General features: G+C 40.1%; 1 long non-coding RNA gene across 4 annotated transcripts in view; it reads left to right on the top strand.

Annotated features, from left to right (window-relative positions):
* Positions 1-25,317, top strand: part of LOC110186644 (uncharacterized) — a 68,993-nt gene extending 43,676 nt beyond the window's left edge. For all 4 annotated transcript variants that reach the window (XR_015273319.1, XR_015273318.1, XR_015273317.1 and 1 more), the window contains 2 exons: positions 23,802-24,719; positions 24,771-25,317. This is a non-coding gene — a long non-coding RNA (uncharacterized LOC110186644). The remainder of the gene's footprint in view (positions 1-23,801; positions 24,720-24,770) is intronic.
* The last annotated feature ends 1,441 nt before the right edge of the window (positions 25,318-26,758 follow it).

Below are 26,758 nucleotides of genomic sequence, written 5' to 3'. Positions count from 1 at the left end.
GTTCAGAGATAAGTTCGGGGTCCTCGTGGCTCTGGGTGCTCAGTTCCCCGATAAGGCTTCGTTCTTCTCGGGTCGATAGGGCATCTTGTAGATTAAAAAAAACTGAACACTAAACACTGAAAAGTGAAAAGTGAAAAGTGAGGGTATCAACGCGAAGGCAGCACTCGAATCATGATTTTTCGACCTGTTGATAATGCCTCTGTTAACTGCCGATTGGTATTTGTTTGGCAAGCAAATATCGAAGACGCAGATACGGCACAGATGCACTGCAGATACACGGCCACAGATACAGATACAGATACAGATACATTTGGCACTGGCAGATACGGCAGACGGAGACAGGAGTGCGCAAACATATTTGAACTTTGTTAAAAGCGCGTAAAAAGTCGATAAATGTCACTTATCTGTTTGTCGGTCAATAAACCGTCGAGTGGATCGCAAAAAGTGTGGATTCACCGCAAGAAATGATGGGTGCATTTTTATCAATTATTAAATAATACATATTTCTAGAGGGCTTATTAGGTGGGATTTACTCGAAATCATCAAGGGATATTATTTACAATAATTAATTATTAATGAAGTATGTAAATATAAAGGATTTATAGTTTGATATAGTTAGTATTTGTAGTAATAAATTAAAAACGATATGTATGTAGTTATAGTTTGATATCATATATCATATCATATAGTAAAAAGCGATATTTCTATATCAAAGTGTACATTATTTTCTAAAAGATACTTTATATTGATCCTTTCTTTTCGATGAGCAATGATTTCAATATAATTTTACTCTAAAATTTTCCTAAAAATGTTATAGAATGTTAAATATACGAGTCTGCGGGTTGTGCAGAAACGGAAACCATTCCGCAAAGTGCAGTGTAAGTTTAGCGAAAAAAAATAAAATAAATAAATGAAACTGAATTAGCGCCAGCTGCACTCCACTGACGTCACCCATCGCCTTAACCCTCCACAAGAACGCCCCCGTTCGCCGCCTTAACCCGCATGTGTGAGCCAGAGTTTTTATGAATGGAAAAAGCAACTGAGTTTTGATTGCTTTATAACCGCCTTTCCGTTATTTCGCCGCTTCATATCAATGAATGTTGCAATCTGGGGATATTCATATATGTTTTTATATATATTATTTATTCTTTTTATTTTTTGCGGCGCCGGATTCGTTTGAAGACTGACCTTGAAGGCTGCCGAAAGATACTATATCCAGTATATTCATATATATTCGAATGCGAATCGGGCAGAGTATGTATCTGTATCTTTAGCTGCAAAAGTATCTGTATCTCTATCTGTGAGCTCTGTAGCTGTATCTCACTACGGAAATGACCGGGACGTGCTCGGTGCGGAATTGTTGGTCTGCTCCTCCGATTTCAGTAAGACCAATTTATGCAGACTTATCACCATATATATACCCTGTGCATATATCTGCATACATTTCTACACATTTCTTACTTGTTGTTATTATTTTTGTTTTATTTATTTTATTTTTATTTGATTCTCTGCCCCTTGCCATGACCGAGTATTTACTAAGTCTGGCGCGTGCTTTGGTTTGTGAATGAAGAGGGGATTTCAGCTCATACTCACTGTTCGGGGGAGTATTGGGCTATCTATTTATCTATCTAACCATAAAATCATTGAAAATGCTGAATATAATATGCATTAGGTCAGGTATGGGCACCTAAGGCTCCCGGAGAGAGCTTCCTGATTTAAGGAACTGAAAAAGGATCTTAATAAACTAACCTAAAATAAACTTAATCTAGGATTATGATACTTGGAATGTATTTTGCATAACATATTATATGTATTATTTTATATTTATTTATTTAAATAATTAAATTGAAATTTTTGGGTGAATCGTAATATTCACAATAACGTAATTAAAATTACTTTTTTTTATTATAACGTTTTAAAAGGTATCTTAAGTTTCATACGAAATTAACTGTTCATTTCTGCTCCAAACATTGTTATTTGTTTTGCTCTTTTTTATATACTTTTACAATGCCATAAATGCAATTATTCTTGTTAATTTAATCAATTTTCTTCTAAGATTACCCAGTAAGAAAGTCGAAAATAATACTAATATATAATATGTCTGAAGGTTTTAATCTTTCTTAATGCTAGGATCTTGGTTTTTCACTTTTTAATTCTGGATGGTTTCCATAAAGAAAACTAAGGAATACTGAAAAATGTTGTATGTTATACAATTTATACATAAATATTATATAAACAAGAAAGGAAGCTAGCTTCGGCACGCTGAAGTTTATATACCCTTGCAGATAGAACTTCTATGAATAGGAATCCATACAATATAAATTATATATATTTGTGTTAAAAAACAATGAAGTAATACCTGCTTTCATTTCATTCACCTATACATATTATATTTGCAGTTTTACATTCACAGATTTGCATTTTTCCTCTACATCAAACGATCGTTTGTATGGCACCTATATGATATAGTCGTCCGATTTTTATGAAATTTGCCACAAAATTTTAGACTTATATAAAATGGCTATACCTCAAATTTGATGAAAATCAGCTGAAAACTAAAAAAGTTATAAATTGAATTGTATTAATTTCTCGATCGTTCCTATGGAAGCTATATGATATAGTCGTCCAATTTTCATAAAATTTTACACAAAATTTTAGAATAATATGAAATGGTTATATTTCAAATTTGATTAAATTCTGTTTAAAACTAAAAATGTTATCGCCACCGCGATTGTCAGTCTTCCGACAACAGCCACCGCCATTCTCATTCCTCTCAAATTTCTCGATCGTTCCTATGGGAGCTATATGATATATTAGTCCGATTTTCATAAAATTTTACACAAAATAATATGAAACGGCTATATCTCAAATTTAATGAAAATCTGTTGAAAACTGAAAATGTTATACTTTTTAATTGAATTAATTTCTCGATCGTTCCTATGGGAGCTATATGATATAGTCGTCCGATTTTCATAAAATTTTAAACAAAATTGTAGAATAATCGGAAATGGCTATATCTCAAATTTGATCAAATTCTGTTGAAAACTAAAAATTTTATAATTTTTTTTGTAAAACTTTTCCGATCATTCCTATGACAGCTATATGATATAGTCGTCCGATCCGGCCCGTTCCGACATATATACGAGTGAGAGTATATAGAAGACTAACTGCAAAGTTTCATTCAGATAGCTCCAAAACTGAGAGACTAGTTTGCGTAGAAACGGACAGACGGACAGACGGACAGACGGACATGGTTAGATCGACTCGGCTGTTGATCCTGATCAAGAATATATATACTTTATATAGTCGGAGGTGCCTCCTTCACTGCGTTGCAAACTTCTGACTGAAATTATAATACCCTGCAAGGGTATAAAAATCATTGAACATAGAAACAGTTTCCCAAAATATATAAAACCAATTTATACATAAATATTATATAAAAAATCATTGAACATAGAAACAGTTTCCCAAAATATATAAAACCACTATGTATATCACTTGGCGAAATTCTTGGAAAATAATCAAAGGAATCCATAAATAGCCCACTCAACCGGTCAGGTTTAAGTTTTATCATTTTTGGGTCATCTCTCAATGGGATTTCCTGGGCCACTCCCTGCCACTGCCATTGACCAGAATCGGTTATTGAATGGCGATTCTCTAGATCTGTGAGCTCCGATTCCCGGAAAGCATTTGGGTGACGGTGACACACTCTGGGAGACGACCGAGTCTCGCGGCCTCTTCAAAAACCCAGCTTCAGTTCCAGACTCCCGCCTCGACACTCGAGGGTTTTATTATGGGCCAAGAACAGTGTTCGGTTGGATTCGAAACCTGGAAATTATGTCGAACAAAAGTGTTAAAGTTGCGTAGAGAAATTGTTTGGAAAATATGAATTACAGGCCCCGAAGAGTTACCTGCCGTGCTCTGTCCGGGATCTCTCAGTGTCTCAGTGCCTCAGTTTCTCGGTTATGTAAGGCTCTTCACTCCGCTCTACACACTTTGTATTGTAACAGGTTTCTCGCTTTTTTAAGTGCCGTAAAAAATCATCGTTTTGGTTTGGAATCCAAAAACCAATTCTCTGAGGATCTGTAGGTGTTAAACAAACAGCAGCCAGGATAGGAAGCTGTGCAAAAATCGGTTTATCACAAAAAGTAGAGGAGAAAGAATGGCATCCAAGGGGGTAAAATCTACTGAAGAGGCAGCCCAAGATCCTTTATGGCAATAACTGACTTCTGTTTAATTTGAGAGGCGACTTGAAAGTATACTCTCTGAAAGTGTCTTGTGGTTTTCTGACCTTACACGAGTCCCTCTAATTTGGAGTACTCCTTCTGTAGTCATATTTCCAAAAGGTTCTTTCATCTCAAGTATGCTCGCTAAGTTCTATTATGTTTTTTAAAGAGTCATCTTTGGTATCCAGGGGATTGACCTTAGAGTTGTGTTGTATTTTGGGATTTTTACTAAGTTTTTATGGTTAGTAATTATTGAAAGGACTTTCCTTCTATTTAATAATTTATTACGAATATTTTCCAATGGCGTAACTCATTTTGTTGATAGTTTGCTTTGGGATACGAATGACTTCTCAAGAGCCGTATTCTTTTCGAGGCTTCAGCCAAAGCATTGGCTCATATTTCCCTTTAAAATCCAGCTTTGAAGTCACTTTTTTAACAATCATAAAGTATTTTTATTTATAAAAAAAAAAAAACAGTGTTTGTTTCGTTTGTTTTTGAAATCATTTAAAACCTATTTTATTGCTGCAAATTCTATTTTCCACGAGTACAATATTATTTCTTTCCCCTACATTGAACCAGTCTCCTTACAATTAGTTAATTTATTTGTCGCGCTAAAAATGGAACATGAGAAATCTAGAAACCTTTTTAACAGGACACGTTTGTTAGCCTTACCTTAATAGTGGACAATCCCATTGGCCATTCACTGGAGCCAGACAAAGGCCATTTAAAAACCCATTTCATACAATTAATAACAATAAAATTACACTAAAATTGCAACAACATCGCACCACACCCCCAGCAACAAAGGACACAAGGATGACAACGGGTCCTTTGTCGCAGGATCTGATCCGATCCACTTGCCAACGAGGCCGCTATTCAAAGTAACTCGTAACTCTCATTCACAGGACACTATTTTCAGGATGCACTATATAGTGGCTATAACAATTGGCACTCGACTTCGACGACGCTGCACACACTGCACGTGCGTGAGTCGGACAATTGTCCTGCGACCTGCAATTGTCCTGGCATGTCCTGCAATGTCCACCCAAAATCCTTGTGTTTTTTCCTATTTTTTCTTTCTGTTTAAAATCAGCGATGTGAAAATTTCCCAAGACGTGATTTCTGTATAGTTTTTTACGCTCGCATTGTTTAAGCCAGTTCATTAGTTTGCCAGGACACGGGAGTTCATTGCGCAGGACACGTTCGACGGCTCGTCTCTGTTCGGTTCGGTTCGGGGAAAATGCCGCCAAAAGGCGAGGACTCCGAGTCGGAGTCGAGCTTTGCGCCTCAGCTGCGGTTCTTTTTTGGTGTTTGAAACATTAAACTAATTTATCACCAAAACAAACGCCAAGATCCAGGGACGGCGCTCATCGAGCACACCGGATCCTTGGGAAAGGACACCCCTTTCCGGGTGGGAACGTCGACTGCCTTGGGTGTGCTGCATGTCTGTGTGTGTTGGGCTTTTGTGTCTACTTACCATAATGAAAACATTTTCAAATATTTTATGCAAAGTCCTGACATGACCTTTGCCGATCCCAACCGCGTCTCCCGTTGTGTTGCGTTGCGTTTCGTTTGATGTCCTGTCGGAATGTCCTGTCCTGTCCCGAATGGGAACTGCAGCGTGTACATCCCTTACCAGTTCCGTAATTTGCTATCTGAACTAGTTTTCAGGATGATGATGGCCTTCCTGTCATTATGCAGATTTTTCAGGATCCCCCCCAAAAAAAAAGTGGCAGAGGAACTCTCGCACTTGGTGGATTGTTGTTAGTGCCTCGGGTTTTACGGGGGTCATCGTGTCGAAGTCCTAGTTTTCAGTTCTCACAGAATGTACGCGGTATATACATGTTAGTACATGTGAAAAACCATAAACCTTGAAAGCACAAAGAGAACCAGATAACGATCCTGGCCAACCCAGAAATGTATCACGAGACGGGGCAACAAAGCCGCAAAATCGAGGCCAATCCAAATCCATTTGCAGGACCATATAAGGTACTATATATAAATGGACTGACTGACTGCTAGGGTTTGACTGTCTAAGCCGCAGGTACAAAGTGATTAGCCTCCGCAATTAGGATCGGCATCGAGATCCTGCTGCCCCGGATCCCAATAAAAGCCAAATTGAATCAGGATCGGCGGTGGAGGAACCTGTTAGGATGCAGCTGATAATGGCAAAGAATTGCGTCGTCACAGGTCCTAGAGGGGGAAACAGGGACTAGGGTCCTGAAGTAGAACAATTTTTTAACATCAAACGAATAAAGGTCGCCCCCTCTCCCTCTCCCTAGGAAAAAGGAGCTGACGCTGCTCCTGGCTGCTGATTTGTTGCAAGATTTCTGTGTAAATGGCATAAAAAACGGCTCGGGAATCCAGGCGACAAGCCGTGGGATCGCTGCGGCCGGCATCCGTGGATCGCTCTTGTTCAGGTTGTTAATGGCACGACGACCTGTTCACAATGCCGGACAATTAACACGGCCAAAAGCAGCAACAACATTGCTGTTTTATATATATATATTTGGGTTGGAGGCACATCTCGTCGCATCCCTGGGAATCTTGGGCAAAACAGACTCCAGAAATATCAAAAACAAGTAAAAAGAAAGGAGAAATCAAGGCCCACAATTTTATTCTTCTTATGAATTGGTTTCTTTTTCTTCATATTTTTCTGTGGATCATTCAAGGAAAGGCAGTGCCTCCGTCAGCTGATCCAAGGGATTAATTATGTTGACAGGTTGCCGCAATTGGAGTGCCTTCGTGGGGTTTAAGGACTCAAAAAATATGTATGTGATCGGAAAGTGGAATTAACTTCAGGGTTAGTATTTTCCTTTTTCCATTCAAGCAACTTGTGTGATTATTTTTCAGAATTATCCGCAGAGGTTTCCTATCGCTCTCTTTTTTAAAGAGGTGTGAAAATGTGTCTTTGAGTTTTTGTTAACATTTTAGTTGGATTTTAATTAAAAACCGCTTAAGAGAGTTTGAAATTTCCATTCAATAAATATTGAAACTTGAACTTGACTTAAATTTAAGGGACTTATATTTAATGGAACCTGAACCTTTTCCTCAATTTTCTTGATTGGTCTTCAATAATTAAAGTGAATTTTAAAGTCTTTTTTTTTATTTTCGTATTTATTTGTTTAAATTATTTTAACATGAATAACATAAAAAATACAACATTTTCACATTTACACTCACACGTTTTTCCCCTCGTTTTTTTATTTTTTTCTCAAGTCATGCATTTCTCAGTCTCAAAATTGGCATTTTTACAATCAATATTAATATTTTAGGCATTCATACCCCCTCAATTTCACTGACTTTTCTTGGAATTTGCAAAGCATCCTTTTGGTTTCCTTAAGAGTTTCCTTGGGAGACCTTTGCCATTGCATAAATTGCAATTTCTGTGGGAAAATTCTCTCATAGTTGCAAAAATAGGAAATGATTTGGCAAAATTGGGCACAAATATTTTCACTGGAAGTGTGATAAATATTTGATGAAACCATTGAATTAAATTCGAAACCCCCTTCAAGGTCGCTCCCCCGAGAGTGTGAAAGAATATTTTTTGTAACGGCTGGAAAATAAATTCCGATTCATAAACCGAAAAGTCGTGGCCGAATGAAAGGAGTCAGTAGGCCGAAAGGCAAAAACTCAGCTGGAATGCTGTTTGAATGTCGCCTCAGGTGACAAATTGTAGGCTGCCGTTGCGCACAGGTTGCAACCTCTAAAAAGGACTCGTCCTCGCAGCTCAATGACGCGGCAGGTTCCGTCAAAAAATAAGAAAAAATACAGAAATATGTGCCATTTCGCACCTCCATAAAAACGTGTCCCAAATGGGTTTCCAAGACGTCAAGACGTCTTGGCTGCAGGATTTCCATCAATGGTCGAGGAGACGACCTTCGCCTCTGGTTGCATAATGTTGACTGCCGGAAAGTTGCACATGGCCTCTAATGTGCGATTTGCATGTGCTATTCCGATTGCGGCGTGAAAGGGTCAAGGGTAAACAGGATGTGAGTTGCAAGGAACGTTTACGATCTGTTTACCCAAAGCAATTTGGCGCGCAAAAATCAAGGCGCATCCTTTTCACTCAATTTTGTACAGTGAGAAAAATAAAGGTGGCTCAAAATAAGTCAAAGAATAGGTTATTTTTACAACTTTATTTTGAAATATACTCTTTCTGAATACTAATCAAAATATAAACGCAGTACTTGCGGTTTAAGAGTTCTCATTTAATTAAATTGGTTCTATATATAAAATAGGTTACCGATATAACAAACATATTTAGTAATAGTAAAATATCAATTTAATGATCACTACTTTAACATTCTGAATTAAGTTTAAAGAGATAGTTTCAAAATTATTTCAACTGTTAATAACAGTTTAAAAATATATTCTCTGCCGTGTTCTAATATTTAAATAAATCCATATCATCTACAAAAGGGAAATCCCTTATCCTAACCAAAGATCACCTCAAAGGGTACAATTTCTCTCAGTGCCTCTGTTAAGGATTTTCACATCCTTTCCGGCCTGCGTGTCACGTGTGTGCTTGTGTGGGTACGTACATGTGAGAACCACCCACGTTACGTAAGCCGTTAAGGGGAAAAACAAAAAAAAAACAAGTGACTGCTTGGCAGTAACAAGTCTATTTACAAGGCCGCAAATATCGCCGCCTTCTCACGCCCCGGAGACAGCATCCGGAGATCTTGGCGGCATTCGCACATCCCACATCGAGACCGCCTTCCAGCTAAAAACGCGGCAATCTCTCAGATACATTTTACACGGACGTGGACCTGCTCATTCGTTCGTTCATTCATTCATTCATTCATGCAGACTCGGGGGAACAATAAGGACACAACTAGCAAATCTCTACAAGCACTTCAGCTTCAGAAACGGAACAATGAGCAGGATCCCAAGCAAATTCGGTGCGAGGACACTCCAATGTTCTCACGTTTATTCCACTGATTTCTTCCTTTTTTGGGTGTTTTTTTCGGTTTTCGGCTTTCGGTTTTTTCGGCTCCTTTTTTAATGTTGGCTTAAACCTCAAGTGACCGAGGGTTTGATGATGATTATGATGAGCAGCTCAACAGGAATTTGCGAAAAAAGAGGAGAAGGAAAGCGGATACTCAGCCACTCGGGTGTTCTACTGGCATCCTCATCATCCGCCGATCATCCCGGACATAGTTCAATATTTTTTTGCGCACCGACTTCTTTTATAACGCCATTTCCATGGAATTGGCCGCCCCTAACGAAAAGAATACATAATCAGGAGATAATGCTGTTGATTATCTCAGGGAATGTGCGGTGTCCTTCGAGTCCTTCCGCCTCGAATTTCTCCAAAAGGTAGATCCTCGCCCTGTGCGGCCTGCCAAAAAGTGAGAATTTATGAGGTTTACAACTAGATGAGGATGGAATTTCCCGGTAATATTGGAGCTGCTGCTGCTGTAACTGTGGGAAAAACTGCATTTTCCTGCCAGACTCTGGCATTTACACGGAATTCCTGGCTTTATCTCAGAGATGTGATGTGTGTTGTCGTCAACTTGGCTTCGTATTCTCATTGTTGTGGACAAAACACAATTTAATTTGATTACAAATCAGGAAAGAGACAGTCGAAATTTACATTTATGCTAAGACTTGGGAACAGCCACCCCAAAGAGCCCGCATTTCCAGAGTTACAGAGAAAGAAAATCTGAGATATACTTGACTTTTTAAGATTTGTATTATTATTTTAAGGTTGAAAGTAACCTAATCTTAAAAGACTATTCTTTGCTCTTGAATAAGAGAAGGTTACCTTATTATTTAACAATATGTATATCATATAAAATATTATCAACTGACTTTCTTAAGATTTCTTTGTGTGTATGGACTTACTGGTCAGTTTGCCGTTGGCGATAAGCACGTTCCGGCTCAGATTCGACTTCTCCGGTTCCTAAAATCTGTGTCATTGTCGCCTGATGAAGATGAATGATGTAATAATTCCGTCATAAAAATTACGCACACTCAGCAGCAGAGAGTCGTATTATCGGGGTGGATTCTATATATCCTATACTATATATATACTTGATGTGTAGCTTTAAAAGCTGCACGAAATGCAAATGCAAAATGGAAATGGTTTTGGATGTGGATGTGGAAATCCTAGGGCCAGCTGCCAGCTCAACAAGTTCTGTGTGTATGCTGGGTGTTGTGTGTATATATTTTCATTTAGAACTGGTTTACTCCGCTTAACCCCATCATATCCATTTACGTTTTGTGGCATTTTCCTACCAAGCCCTGCTGCTGCTGCTGGCAGCTTTGAAGGAAAATCTGGAAAAACGCAAGAGATGTGGAAATCAAGAAATCCCGAAATCCATTAGCATGCTCAGCCAGCAAATCCATCATAAGCCGTGCCCTAAAAAAGTACTTAAGTCTCTCGGACTGTGTGTGTGTTTGCCTTGACCCTTTGCGCATCCACAAGATACTCATGCGCGCATCTCACAGATACATCCTGGATACTTGTTTTATGACTCTGTTGCTTCTCTACAACTCTGTTTTGGGTTCGTTCGATGGATTTTGTTTTGATTTCGTTGTCCGTATGTTCTTCGATCCCCATTATCCATTCCATATTCTTTTATTCCCCCCTTTGGAGTGGGTTCGATTCCTCTTTCCTTCTCGTTTGTAAAGTCAAAGTGTCGAATTGTAAAGATCAGTCACCTTTCGGGTGGATCGGCCTAGGAGGGGCCTACCTTACCTTACCTTACCTTACCCACATACATAAATAGGTGTGTGCTAGTGTGTGAGGTATCCCACAGATACATAAACATTTACATAGCGCTACCTCCTCCTGGGGGGCACTGGAAATAATTTCGGAATATTGTGTAGATTTCTTCTATATAATAGGTAACTATGATCCTAAGAAATAACATGATCTTAAACGGCAGTAAACATTTTCTAGGGGAACTTAAAATCACTATTAGACTTCCAAGAATTTAATTGTCCTTTATTTATTAATACTTTTTTCTATTAATTTGTTTTCTAGTACCTCCCTTGAAACCCTTTATTTGCCACAGTGATTCCCTTCCTCCGAGTCGCTCCCAACTCTGTCCCTTTATTATGCCGAGCATGTCGCCTATTTCCTCTACGATTTTACTGTGTAATCACGATCAGGTCTTGGCTCCAAGTGCGGAGGCAAACCCACGTCGAAACCTACACCCGAGCTCCATCCCAGAAGAAAGGCATCCCAGTTGGAGTCCAGCTCCTCGCAGCTCTATGGCTGCACGCGTATTTGTTTGCTCTTCTCGTGGGCTCCAAACTGGTCGTTCACTGTACCCCGGAGTACAGTCCTCTCGTGGGCCTGGGGACTTTTGCTTTTCCTGATTTTTCTCCAACAGGTTTGTCTAGTACGAGTCCGTGTATCTGTATCTCTAGCCGTCGACCGACAACCGCCTTTTTTAAGGCTTCTGTCGGGTTCTTAGAAGGCTGTACGTTTTCCCCTCAATGTGAATGCCAAGTTTATTTACCTCACCAAAGACTTAGTTTCGCTGCTGGTAATACAGAGGAGGAAACTCGAAGGAAAATCTTCAGAGGAAATCATTTCTTTAAGCCGATTTGCTGCCGCCCAAAGACGGAAGGAAGTTGACCAAAACGATGATGCGTGTAAAAAATATTAAAAAGGGGGAAATCTATCGGAAGTTGAGGCCAAAGACCTCCCTTGACTTGGAATGATCGAAAAGATGGGTTAAATTTTTGAGGAATCATGAATTTTAATGTGAAAATTGATGGAATCAAATGTTTTACAGCAGCTAACAAATTGACCTCTGAAAGGTTTACCAAATGGGAGAACTTAAACGGTCATTAGGATATATTACTTCTTTTTTAGGGTTTTGTTATTATTCTGCTGACAAGATATATTTATTTGTAGGAAATTGCATTGGGAAATTAGTTTCACAACTAATTGAATCTATAAAAAATGGAAAATCTGTCCAGATACTTTGTGTAATAACCTAATACGCCGTTTAAAGTAACAAAATACTTTGCCAAGATCTGGGATAAATAACAGCAGGAATCGGTAGTAAAAAATATGATTATTACCACTCGTAAAAAACTGGTCAATCGTTTAGCAAAACCCCAGGAACGCCTTTTGTAGGGAAACCCCGTTGTTGCGCCCTCTCTGGAGATGTCCAATTGAGATGTTTCATTTTTATGGCTAATTGATTTCGATCTCGAGTGGAGGAGGCGACCTCCTTGGTGGTCAACGGAATCAGCACACAAAATCCCTATACATTTCAGGCAGGCAAGGATACAGATATGCCATGATAAGGAAGGATATTTTGCGCATCATCATCTTAATTTTCAAGAGAGAGAAATAATTATGGCAAACGCAGATTAGTTGCGGATGAATGGCCAGTTATCAATGGCACCCACAGCGAGGTCCAGATAGGTTCCTTGAGGATATATCTGGGGTCTAGCATCTCGGAGCTAATAAATGCCTCAATGAACGGGTCTGTCAACAAAGCCAGGAGGGAAAAAGGATTCCCTTCCATTTCGGTTCTATTTATTTGTCAGTCAGCTGACTGACCCGGGTTGTATTTTGTATTTTTTGTTTTTCAACCCACTTGAGGTCCAGAGCACAGAACCCAAGATAATATCTTCTAGTTCCAGGCTGTGCTGTGTCCTTTTTGCTGAGCTCGGTTATCTATAGTTAGAGCTAGAGCAAAACGTTCCAAAAGGGACAAGAACCTACACTTTTTGGCGCTCTTTTCCCTTCGCTGTGTGAGTAGAAATCCTTTCAAGAAAAGGATTTGCCGCAGTTGTTCTTTTTCTCCCAAAGCCAATAACTCTTAACGGAGTGTGTGCGCATTTCGTAGCCGGTATCTTTGGACCCGGCATCGGCTTAAGATTTCCATATTTCCCTTCTCGTTTTTAGTTTCTCGCTTTGTGGTTCCTCATTTCCAGAATTTGCATGTGTGGGCTGCTGAAACAATAAGCGGGGAATATTCATTAAGCAAAGCCAAACAAAAACGGAAAACAAAACCCCGGGCCAAGTTGGCTATTCTCTTTGAATACATTTTCTAGTAATATTTTCAAGTTAAAGCGGGCTTAGGCTCTATTGTAAATTGATTAACTATTCCATCCGCAAAGGCAACCTGTGTGTGCATCCATGGATGTGGATTGTTCAGTTGCAGTTGCACGTGTATCTAGAATGCAGGATCTGGCGGTACCCTATATCCTTTGCAGTGCAAATGTGCGAAATATCATTGTTCCTCCATGAGATCATCCCCGGCAGATGCCAAACTAGGTTTCCAGTTTCCCCGAGAGGGATCTACATATGGAAATTGCCCTGATCCCCGGCCATTGAGCAATCTGTCGTCAAACAGTTGCCGCCCCTAAGTCCTGCATCCTCGTGCTCATCCTGGGTCCAGCTCATATGCAAATTATGCACAAATTGTTCAATTTCCTGGAAGCTATATAGGTTCCTTGTTTTTTGGCACAAGTGTTTCCATTCCACCGGAAGTTTTTATGGATTTTTCTAGGAAACTTTTCAAACAGTAGCTGGTGTGTAGCTCTTGCATAAGATTTTATTGTTTTTTGATTTCCAGTTTTATTGTTATCCTTCGAGGAGGAAGGATAAGCTCAGGCGGCAAGGATGTGTTTGAAAGAATGCATAATAGTTTTTCACACTTTGCCGCTAAAATTCAAAGCATTTTGACTCGAATGTAAATTACTTTGATTGTTCAAACAGAAGACACTAGGAGAGTCCTTTATCCTTGGGGATTGTATATTTTTCGGGAGATTTCAAGGTGTTCTTTAGGAGAATTTCAACAACCTGACAGGGTGGTAGATATATGGCTTAGGGTATACAATCTTTTTTAAGATTTCTTTCAGAACATGTTCTAGAGAAATAACTTATATATATTTTTACAAATAATCTTGAAATAATATCAAACATCAGGTTGTTCAGGCTTTTTTTTATTAGATTTTCAATGCTTGTTTTTGCAAATCAAACAAAGTTTCGCTACCTTTGACTGCTTTGTGAAGATACAACTTCAAAGATACTCACCGAAACGAAAGGAAAATATGCAATTTTGCCATCTCATTGGGGCATGCTAATTGCCTTTGGCCAGAGTCCCAAAGAAATGAGTTGTAAATGAGCTAAAGAAAAGGGAAAAAGGGAACTTTTTGCAAACAAATCGATTATGTTCTAGGCACAGGAGTGATTCTGGCACAATGCTTTGAGGTCCTAGCCGCCAGGACATCATTAATATAACCCAAGAAGATGACACATAAAACAGGCCGACTCCTTCAAACATTCTAATGATAATATCAAGAAAGGATTTTAAAAACCGCAACGGTAACCAATCGATTTTACTATATAGTACCTAAAATACCTATATAGTAGCGTGACTTTAGATACAAATCAAACAGTAAGCACACGCCCACAGCCTCAACTAACAAGCCGTGAAATTATTTGGATTTTTCCTTCTCCCATATGGATATCTAATGGAAGATGTATAAATCGGAGGGAGCCCCTGAAAGGGCAATTAAGTTGAGGCTATCAAGGAGCCGAGTCGAGAGTCCTTCTCAAAATTGGTTGAATGACCCCCGAAGATGATCGTGGGAATCCGTCAGAGAGTTTAGGTAACCCTTCGATCCCTGAAAATTAGATGATTGCATTTTAGTGTGTCATTAAAATCGGTCTATTTGTATGCGATCTCTCCGAGTGTTTCCAAGTATCCAACGAATCGTTTCATTCCCTTGCGTTTTTTCTCGAGTTTTTCCGTTACGAAGGAATCAAAACATATAATTTTCCCCCCGCCCACAGAAGAGGGAGAGAGAGACCTCAAGAATCTCGGGGCACAGAGGAAAATCCAATACATACAGGTATACAGGGACAGGTATAGCTGTATATAGAGGCAGGGACAATAGAACCTGTTTGACGGAGGGGAAATTTCCAACTGGAACCTGCTGAGATTTCCTGCTCAAAGGAAATGGGAAAAACAAACCGAGAAGCGAAGGAGGGAAAATGATAAATGCCCGGCAAACAGGTTGAGGACAGGTACGGATCAGGTGAGGCTCTGGAAGGGGTAGCAGTCGGGAGTATGTAGTAGGAGTGGGAGGAGGGCTTATCTCCTCCATGTAGTAGCCCTAAGCGAGGCCTGCACGTGGATGGTTTCAGGCACAGGCTCAGGCTCAGGCTCAGGATCTGGAATACAGAGTCCAGAATCCAGATCCAAGCATGATGAAGCCCTTTTCCCCCAGCACACTTGTAGACGTCAAAGGGTCCTCCTGTAACGAGTTTTTTGTATTTAGAAGGAACATACATACACTTTTGTACATCTCGAGTGTTGGGGAGAAGAAAACGAGTTGAGCATCTTGTGGTTTTTATGGGGGTTTGGCTTTTTCACAGATTACCAAACTATTTTCCATTCTCTGCCGCATCGCAGGCGTTTCCAATGTAAATGACCAAACAAAGGAGCCTCGGAGCCCAATGTGTGATTTTGGCCCTGGGAAAATGTCCAACAAAAAAAGGCTGATGGAGCTGGACAAATAAACAACAGAATTTTGTAGATAGAAATTTTTCAAAGGTCAGTGGAGGCTATTAAAATGCAGATGAGTTTTATTAACTTTTGGTTTTTCAAAAAGGAAGATCACAGTCATTGGAAAATAAGGGGAATAACTTTATCTACAACGAATATATTTTGTTGCCGATTTAACTCATAATTTTGTAGAAAAAACTCCCGAAACAAATCCTTATTTATTAGGTTATAGTTAGATTTTCGGATCTTGGACTTACCCAGACATAAACATTGGAATTTAGATGAAGTCTCGTCGAGAATGTAAATAAAATAGTTTCAAACACATGTGGACAATGTTGCAGGACAACGGCTACATAAACAAAAACCCAGAGATTCTATAAAATCCCCTGAAGTCGCGACTTTTGACCCAAACTATTCACTGGACGCTGCTAATGAGCAGTCAGTCAGGCCGAAAAAGGATACTCGAGATGTTATCAAAACAGAAGAGAAGGAGGAGCAGTCAGGCAGGATAACGGTAGCGGCGATCGGTTTTCATTTAGAGCCATCCTTTGGCGCTGCCGCCCCCGATTTGTTTACAACTACGAGTTTATTAGGAGAACCCGAAGAAAAAAAGAACCCAGGAAAAAACGAGAGAGGAGCTGAACTGAAACTGGAGACTCGGTGCCTGGGTGCCGGAGTCCTTGAAGTGGTCAATCCGTTGTCCCTGCGGCCATATGTCGTCGTCATCCTTGTTTCTGGTGATATATGCATATTGGTTACATTTCCCTTTGGTTCGGTTCTGGTGTTGATTGAGCAATTTGTGTGTGCCGCTATAGAGTGTGCACCGATTTGGAAGCTGTCAGCGTGGCTGCTCCAATTTCATGGCCGATTTGGTCCAAGAAGATGTGCATTCTAATTAATGGATGGATCCTTTAGCTGGCCATGAAATTTGAGGACATCTGGTGTTTACCTTAATTGGGGATCAAGGTTGTCAAGGATTCTGTTTAACGGGGGATTAAATTCATTAACTCAGAGAAGAGATCTTTTTCCAAAAGAGATTTGGTTTTAATCGTTAGTGCTAGAATCTACCCTTTAGAAACTTTAGTTTTCCATGCAACTAAACCTCTATAAGATCTTCTGTGGATTTCCCCGAATCGAACCGCAAACATTATCTAATAACTATAAGGGCCACCCAACCTTTTTGGCAGTAAGGTTCTGAAAAGATCATTAGCAGGAATAAGATCGTAAAAAGTCGTGACACGCCAAAATAAAGCAAGTGCCGCCCACTCAAGGTCCTGGGACAGGCATGAAATTGCAAAGGAGTAACGCTATCGATCTCGATCCCTATTTCGATCCCGATCTGTGGTTACATGGATGGTTGGACCTCCCGGGAAATCAAAATGTTCAATTGCACACAATTGCGGGCTTGGAGTGGCGTCCCTTCTGGCCAGGACAAAGGACAATGGGCAAGGACCTGGGATGACCGAGGCAACAGAAATTTATAGGGACAAACACACTGAAACCGACATTGTCGGCGCTTTAGAATCAAATGCACTGCGTCATCGGCAACCAAAATATATCATAAATGCACACAGGTTCTTTGCTCAAGTCGCCTTTTCCTTCGGGTTTTTGAGGTTTTGCCGCCGTTTTATGATTCCTTTGGGTGCTGCTCCTGCTGGTGGTCGTCAGAGTTCTCAGAAGAGTGAGCAAAAATATTATGAGAAATAACACAGGGAGTAATTAAAGGGAGACCAAGTGTTATTTACACTCTTTAATACTTTATTGTTTGTGGTTATATATTTATTTATTTGCTCGAACCTCCCATCAAGGCATCCAAGGAGATTCAAAGGGAAATATTTGAATGATCAAATAATATTACTCCAATATGTAAACAATAAAAAATGAATAGAGGACGTTATCCTTGGCTGCTAAAGGGATTGCACTTTAAGTCGTTTAAACTGGCGGTTTGAGGGAGTTGTGAAGCCGATTATGATTTTGCCACACAAGTCGAGGTCGCGGGTTTTATGGAGGATTTGCGATGCGCAGGACTTGCAGGACCAACGTGTCAAATTGACAGCAGGACACCTACATAGTTCCGAAAGCGATTCTGCTACAATTTCGCACGGTTGGGACTGCCAAGGAATACCTGCGCCTGACCCACGCGGCGCTCGATGCGGGGTATCCTGGCGCGATCCAGGAGATCCTGCTATCCTCCAGACACTCGCTCATTAAGCGTTCTCCTAGCTGGCGCCTATCCCGTGGCGTCCTCTCAGTTTGGTGGCTTTGCAATTAACTGCATTGTCTTTCTGCGCACGCGCAACGAGTGTCCTTTGTCTTTGGGACACTACGGAACAGGACAAGATAGGACTCTGCTGCGACACTCGCTGCGTTTTTCACATTTTTCACTCCTTCGCGCATTGCTCTCTTTCTCTTGCTCCTTTTCCACTCCCCCCGCTGGCTAATTGCTGAGGATTTGGCAGGACATTGGCAGGATCGGCAACATATGGCTGATGCGACCCCCCTTTTAGTCAGGATACATTGCCAAAAACATGTGCTGGACAAAGTGCTCCTGTGGAAACGCCCCCTCATTGCCCCATAAATCGTTTATTGGTCCTGGCCAGCCTCTAGGGCTAAAAAGGGCCAGCCTTCAAATCGGGTAAATCGAACTCCTACCTGCCGCTGCACTTGAACTAATTGACAATTGAAAGGTGAGAGATTGCAGTTAGCTGATAGGACTGCTCCTTTGTGTCCTGGAATTTATTGCAGTTCGAGGGAGAGGTTCGTCCTTTGTCTGCCGCCGAGGTTTCCCACTGATCGCACCAAAACAAAGTGCCAGTTCTCTCCGGCTCTGACATGGACTATTAATTTGATTTTTATGTGCACTTGCTGGTCCGTTTTTATGGCAGTTTAATATTTTTGCGCCTCGTCTTTGTTCGGTTGCTGGAAGCCACACAGGGACCTCTGAGGCCCCCTCAGCGACCTACTTATAGGGTTATACATATAGGAACATATATGTTATGTACTGTAACCTGAGCTGGGGATCAGCACTTGTTACTACGTGCCTCCAAAGCCCTGCAAGTGTCCATTGATGTGAGCTTCCTGCTGCTTTGCCAGCTACTGGCACTCCTTAATGTGGGAATATTGAATATGAGCTCGAAATTATGCTTATCCTGGGGAGGAGACCTCAAAATGTATCGAATTCAACCAGGTTCCAGTGAATCCCGCAAAGGAAATGTCAACAAAATAGCAGTTGGTTAATCGAACGGCTGCTCTTGGCACTCTGGAGTTCATTAACACTTTCTGGAGGATCGGTAATGGAGCATTAAGTGAAGCAAATTCCCTGGGAATATGTCAATCGTAATTGATGATGAAATTAATGGAAAATCTTGTAGGATCATTGAGGTATTTAAGCAAGGATTACATGTATTGCAGTTACTATTGAGCATCTCCTTTAAAGATGAAATATTTCCCCGAATACCAGACCTTTCCACTTGACTTTCGTCGTAGTATGTAGATCACGATCAGCCCAAGCTCGGCCCAAGCTCGGCCCAGCTGGTGGCCAGGAACCAGGACCACCCCAAAATAAAAGGAAAACGAACTTTCCACTTCCCTTAGCAGCGGGCGGAACTTCCCACCGAGCTGGTTCCACTTGAAATGCTGGCCATATGTCATTCCTCCCACAGAGATCTTTCTTTCTGGGTCCTTTGTCCTGTTTTTCAAATTAATAATTGCAAACAATTCGCGCTGCAAAGGAGCTGAAAGTCACACACATGGGTGTCACATTTTGGGCAAAGGCCATGGAAGGAGTCTGAGGCCAGGAGTCAGTTGGTCAGAATAACCAACTGAAAAGGCGCAGCATGAAGCTCGCAGGACTCTTAAACCACCACCCATGTGTGGGCCAGATGAGAGGTCCTTGCTGGCGTGCGTGACCGTTACAAACCAGGATCAAGGCAAGGCGAGTGCGGGTGCGCGCGTCAGTTGGTCTAACCCTTAAAAGGCAGCCGGCAAGGATACGAGCCTCCCTCGCCTAATACCCGATGATGAAACCACCCCGATCTAGTTTAAAATGTGTATTTTCACCTATCTGTAAGCATACTCGAAGGCGACCGCGCCCACATTGCCCTAACGGTTGCCCTCGCCTGGTTGTTATCCTAGAATATTTTTATTTTAATTGTTATGGTGATGTTGGCACGAGCCACGAGCCATATGTCCTGCCGGCCAATGTCATTGACTGTTCCGTTCTGTTTTTTGGCGCCCAATTCCCCGCTGTCCCGCTGGAAAACTCCCTGCGATCCGGGGGTTGTCCTGTGGCCCAGGAAAAACTGTTGGTTCCCCGGGAACTAGCTGACTTCCGAATGAAATGCACCACCGCCAGCGACCGATCAGCGGAGCGCGACCAAATTATTCTCAAGTTGTGAGCTGCAGCGCTTGGCTGACTACCGCCAACGTCTTCTGGGCTTGGGTTTGGGTTTGGGTTTGGGCCTTCAACTTCGACTCTGCCTTTGGCCGGCGACCTTTTGGCCTGGCCTGGAGTGGGTAACCCTTGGGCTCGGTTTGTTTGGGTTCGGGAATGGGGCGAGAGCACGCGCTTCCACATTTCCATTTCCTCAACTTCCTTGCGGCCGAAAATGTAATGAGTCGGCGATGTCAGGTGCATTGTTTGCTGCATGCTGCAGTTGAGGAAAAGACACAGAAATAAACACTTAAAACTACATTGAAACACCAAGAGGTAATTTCATCAGGATGTCCCAAAGGATATCACTCATTATTATCTCTATGAAATTCCATGGGAGTAATAAGTTTCTTTAGAATGGTTTTATTATTCACATCATTTATTTTTGGTAGTCATTTACATTTATTAGAATATAGAAAACGTAATGAGTAGTGCTAATTTTATTACTTACATTATTTTACTGAAATTGTGTTATTAGTACAGTGTGCCTTTTATAATACATATTTTTCCAAATATCTTACTTAAATTTAAAGCCTAAAATTCTATTATTTTAATGTGTCAATTTTATATTTTCGATATTTTATATAACAATTTATTCGACAAATCAAAGTTTAAAAAACTCATAACTCAGCCAAAAACGCATTAATTTTAATTCAGAAACCACTCCTATGTTAGTTTTTAATAGTTAAATAAATCTGCATACTCTTTTTAAAATTTACAAAAATTAGGATTTTTTTTATAAATTTTTGATAATTTTAATGATGTAACCCCTTATAAAATTTTCAAATTTTTGAAAAAATTAAATTTTAGCTGGACATAGCTAGGTCGACTCAGTTTTTGATGCTGATCAAGAATATATATGATTTATAGGGTCGCAAATGATTCCTTCACAGTATAATACCCTACAAGGGTATAAAAATATGTATGACTTAATATATTTATTTAATTGTACTTTCCACTTTATCCAATTTAAATTTAAAGCAGATGCATAAATGTAAGCAAGAAGCCATATATTTAATATAATTTAATCGGAAAAGGTCATGCATTTCTTCTATTCAAATTTGAATTCTTTATTATTGTTTAATTTATAGACTTACCAGACAAAAGATATTATTGAAAAACTTATTAAAATAAGTATCCCTTAAATATTTATCATATCAATTTAATTTATATTAAAGTAAAAAATACAAATTAATGTGAAAAACAATTGTTTTAATTGAAGTTAAGTCCCATTTCGTTTTTTTCATATTTTGTATAGCATTTGTTTTAGTTGACTATTTTTCCCTCACTGTATTTTTCTTGGTGACCCCGACCGCGACCCCAACCCTCAATGGGCCAAGAGTTTTCTTGGCCTCTGTGCTCCTCCCTCCCTCTCTCTCTCTCTCTCGCTCTCCCTCTATCTTCTTCCCGCGCGTAATTACAGCGGCCAAGTCGAAGTTTTTCCGTGTGGAAAAAGGGTCGGGGGGCAGGTCAAAGAGCTGCAGCGACACCGTGCTCATTAGACCAAAGCCTGGCCCGGCCGCAGAAGGGATCGGGGGTGCTTGGCGGGACATCTGTATGCAGCACGAGCTATGCTACGCCATGTCTATGCTCCCATGTGTCCTTATGCTTAGCGCATTTCGTTGTAATAATTTGAAATTTCGATCAGGTGTTTCCCTCTTTATGCATCTTGGCTTTGGCTGTGCGAGCGTTGAGCGTTGAGCTCGCCGAACCGTGTAACGCAACGGTGGCCAAGTGGCCCTCTCTCCACGTCTTGACTTGGCTCAAAAGGCTCAACAAAAAACGGGGCAGGAAACGGGCTCAGAGCTCGGAGCTCGTAGCTCGGAAAAAGCGCGCAATTTCGGGTGGTTCTTGAGCTGAACTATTTGGCATTTGAACCGTGTCGAAGGCCCCGAAAGGAGGGCCAAAAGTGCAACGATTTTGCATGAAAGTTGCAGGTGTGCTGCCAGTTCAGCTGCCAAGTTGGACATTATATATTTTATTATATAATTAAACATTGTAGGAAACACCATAGAAATAAGTTAAGCAAACTCTTAATTAACTTTGAGAGCAAACTAACTTCTTCTTGGTCATGGCAAAAGCCTTAAATGTATAGTTTTATGGTTAAATACCAATAAATCATGGTGCAGCTCTTTCCTGTGATTAACATCGTATATATTCAAGACAATGCCCACTCTACACCCATATTTGTTCATCTCGATCAGCTCATCGCCCACTCCTTGGAGCGAGGATGTGGGCACTCCTAGTTGGCATCCAACTTCAGCCTCCTTCATCGTCGGCTTTTGCTGTGTGAACTTATTGAGCAATTTCATATACACAATGTACATATATTATTTTTTTGGGCAGACTCTGTCTCGTGTGCAGACGATGAGTGCAGTGCGAGTACTAATGAGTGCCGGATCAAAGTCAATTTCGGTGCCCACGTAAAGTCACGCAATATTGTGTGGAGGCTGAGAAGGATGCCAGGATTGGGACAGAAATCAGAATCTGAATTGGCAAATGGAGTGGGGAAAGGGGAGCGTCCAACGCAAATTATTCTAAAGGTTGTGCCCTCCACAAAGGGTACTTCAAAAGATAAATAAAGGCTGTCAAATTGATTTGTAATAATGTTTGTTGTAGGAAAGACTATGTTGAAAGTGTTTAAAATAATTTTATGCTTGAATTAAATACTTAATATTTTGTATTAACTTTGCCAGGGTATTCCCTTCAGCGACTATTCAAAGTCAACATTTCTCCTTAATATCCTCCTGCAATTGCAGCAAGTTCCTTTGTTGTGGAAAAAGCGTGCAGCGCACGTACCTTTTTCGAATTATGATCTCTGCAAAATTGAGTTTCTGGCTGAATGGTTATTTTTTGGGGAGTGCTTAACCGAAAATTGCCGAAAAACGAGCGCCGAAAAACGTGAACATGCAAATCGAAGCGGAGAAGGCAAGGCCTTCTTTATTCCCTCTGAAACCGATCCGCTTAGGAAAGTGCATCACTGACCACCGCTCGGACAATGGCTTGGAAATTGAAAAAGTATAAAAAAAAAACGAAACCGAAAAGGTTAAGCTGTCCAGTTTTTGGTAAAACAAACAACTCGAGAGCCAGACAATAGAGCAGATCGGAAGCGGCTTTCTAATGCAATTAAAATTTTCTTGTGTCGTAAGTCAAATGCGAATCGAAGCGTAACCCGTTGGTCAAGCCAAGTGTTTGTTTAGTTGCGGTCAGTTGCGTTTGCTCAAAGGATCAGTTGTAACCGATCCTGCTCCTGCTCCTGGTCCTCGTCCTGCCTTTCCCCAGGGGTCAGTCCAAATCGCGTTAGGCCATCAAAATGCCGAAATTAAGCGTTAAATGGAAAAACAAAAGCTTAATCTCAAGGTACAAGGCAATGAAAAGACAAACTAAGCGACGCACAAAGGGGCCATAATTGCGAGGAAGACGCGGAAGGGGTCACTCGTGCATTCCGCGACGTTGCAGGGGTTGCAATGGGTTAAGATTGGGCTTAGGAATAAAATGATGACCACGATGGGGTGGACACTTGAACCCGTTCGCTCGGTCGCTGGCGGAAACCAGTTTCCCGAAACTCGAACTGCGGTTATTTGCCGAGTTTTGACGCTGGCCGCGTAATGAAGATAAACGATTTACAATAAAATTTTATTGTTCTTACAGAGCTGAGACCTAGCGGAGACTAGTCCCAGGACTGGTCAAGGATATTAATGATTGGCTGACCACCGCCAAGGACACTGTCCCGGGACATGCGGGACCCGACTGCGAGTAATGCATTTAAAAAGGTGTCTAATGCGCAAAATCCTGTTTGGATAAGATGCACCCGGCAAGGAGGATACACAATAAACGTCAAGGATACAAATGCCAGATTCCTTTGATCAGGATTGAGTCAAATTTAATGGAATGGAAGCCGAGATGATGGTAAGTTCTTAGGACACCGTAATTAATTAAATTAAAATCACCAAGTCGCCTGATCATTATTAAATTTTATAAATCACATCAAGAAAGGAATATATATTATTATACCTATTACAAAATTGATTTCTCGAGACAAATATTTGTATTATTTATTGATTAAAGTTCAGTTTCAATTCTTCTACAATTGTTTAAATCAATTAAAATACTGTAAATCGTTATAATATATTTATTTATTAATTAAATTAGTACGGTATTATTTACATTTTAGTTTTATTTATTTATGTATGTTACGTACGGCAGAACTTTATGATTCTAATACTTTTATTTATTTAATATTTCCAAATATTTCTTTTTCCGTTACAGCGCCAATTTTAAATTGTCCTCAAGCGTGTGATTCGAGAACTATGATGTCGATTCATGTAAAATCCTCATTGTGGCGGCCATCAACCATGTAAAATACGTACTTAAAATGTCCCCTTTAAAATGTCCTTAAATTTGTTTAATATGGTCCCACTTTTTAGCTAGCGCCAAAATTTCAGGAAGCGGAATTTTAATTATTTAACGAAAAAGTCGCCTGGGGTCGCCACTGTCATCAAAAAGGATATCTTGACATGCAATTTACATTACATAGACATGTATTTGTAATTGTAAATTTGTGTAAAAGTAAGTTGCTATTAAAAAATTTAATTATTAGTATTTATTATTGCCCTTCAGTTCCAGATATTTATTCCGAGCGCGGTTCACGAGTTCCCTGTTTTCACACGGCGACCAATTAATTAAGATGACAGCTTAGGTTATCAGTGGGTCGAATTTAGTCTATGTTGTTTTCAACAAATTCCCCTAACTCGTAAGATTAATGTTATGCCACTTATTGGTTGTGAAACAACACTCTTATCGCAAGCTGCGAAAATAAACTCTGATCTCGCCTGGAGGGATTCACAATGAGCTTCAGTCGAGCTTCTATCACATTTCACAGACCGACAGCCCCCAGTCGAGCCTCGACTTCTTCACCATGCGAATGTTCAATATCCTGAAGCTCCTTGCCGCCGACTGCCTCTGCCTACCAGAAATGTTGGCGCCTATTGCTGCTGGGACCAGACTTCGATGTACTACTGAGTTCTGAAGATATATGGGATCTGGAAAACTGCTATGAATTGCCACCTTCAAACATCGATTTCATAATTAAGATCAGCAGCTGGGAAGAAAGTCCATGAGGAGATTGCAGGATAAGCTTTGAATAAAGAAAATGCGAAAATAAAAAGCTGGTATTTTATTTCTGTTATAATTGTATCTTAGTAAATAAAAATGTGGTTAGCCGCGGGATCATTGATTGGATAATGAAATAGCTCATAACTAAGCCATAATTCGGAAAGCTTTTCTGTGCTTGTTTTTTTTTAAGTTAACAAATCTGCAAAATTTAAATTAAGAAATAATTTTTTTTGTAAATTTTTGGCAGTTTTAACGATGTAAGCCTTTATAAATTTTCGAAAGAATGGGTAAAAATTGTTGTTCCTTTCTGACATAGATAGATCGAATCGTCTTTCCACGCTGATCAAGAATATATATACTTTATAGGGTCGGAAACGACTCCTTCACTGCGTAAATGCCAAAAATAGAAAACGCGGAATTTAATTTAATGTAAAGCATACTTTTCGGCGAAACGTAAACTTCCATTTAATGGCGAAGCATACTTTTAGGAGGGGCATATGAAATATGTGAATCTACCTTCTGCTGCCTTCTGCGCGCCTGGTACATCAAACCAAGAATTTAATAAATGCCAAGAATAGAGAACGAGGAATTTATTTTAATGTAAAGCATACTTTTGGGCGGCACGTAAACTTCTATTTGACGGTGGAGCATAATTTTAGGAGGCGCATATAAAATATGTGAATCTACCTTCTGCTGCCTTCTGCGCGCCTGGTACATCAAACTAAGAATTTAATAAATTTGGCTTAGTCGGAATCTGAGTGGCCACCAGTGATACCCATTTAGCTATATTGCAATATTGGGAGAAAATGACATCTTACTTGCCACCAGTGATGCTCATTTAGCTATTTTGCATTATTGGGAGAAAATGGCATCTTACTTGCCATCAGTGATGCTCATTTAGCTATTTTGCATTATTGGAAGAAAATGGCATCTTACTTGCCACCAGTGATGCTCATTTAGCTATTTTACATTTTTGGGAGAAAATGGCATCTTACTTGCCACCAGTGATGCTCATTTGGCTATATTGCATTATTGGGAGAAAATGGCATCTTACTTGCCACCAGTGATGCTCATTTAGCTATTTTGCATTATTGGGAGAAAATGGCATCATACTTGCCACCAGTGATGCTCATTTGGCTATATTGCATTATTGGGAGAAAATGGCATCTTACTTGCTTACTGTGCTTACTTACCAGTGATGCTCATTTATCGCTTTATTGGACTATTGGAAGAAAATCTGATCTTATTTTCCACCACTGGTAAAGGCTTTTTAAATATACATTTCCTTCTGCTTTAAAAAGTTCCATCATTATCAACGCTTTTCTCTATGCCCTCGAACTGTAATATATTGACATTCGATGGAATTATAACAGCGATTATCGGCTGCCACAAATCAATAATAAAACCATATCAAAGTCAAATAAATCTCCAACAATCCTATTTCAAAAACCAATTTATTTTTATGAATTTCTATCTGCGGCACGTAATCTTTA

The sequence above is a fragment of the Drosophila serrata genome, unplaced genomic scaffold, assembly GCF_035046125.1.
Source record: "Drosophila serrata isolate PLE 108 unplaced genomic scaffold, ASM3504612v1 contig_382, whole genome shotgun sequence".
Classification (NCBI taxonomy): Eukaryota; Metazoa; Arthropoda; class Insecta; order Diptera; family Drosophilidae; genus Drosophila; species Drosophila serrata.
Note: the sequence above shows the minus strand (reverse complement) of the source record. Positions and strands in the feature narration are given on the sequence as shown.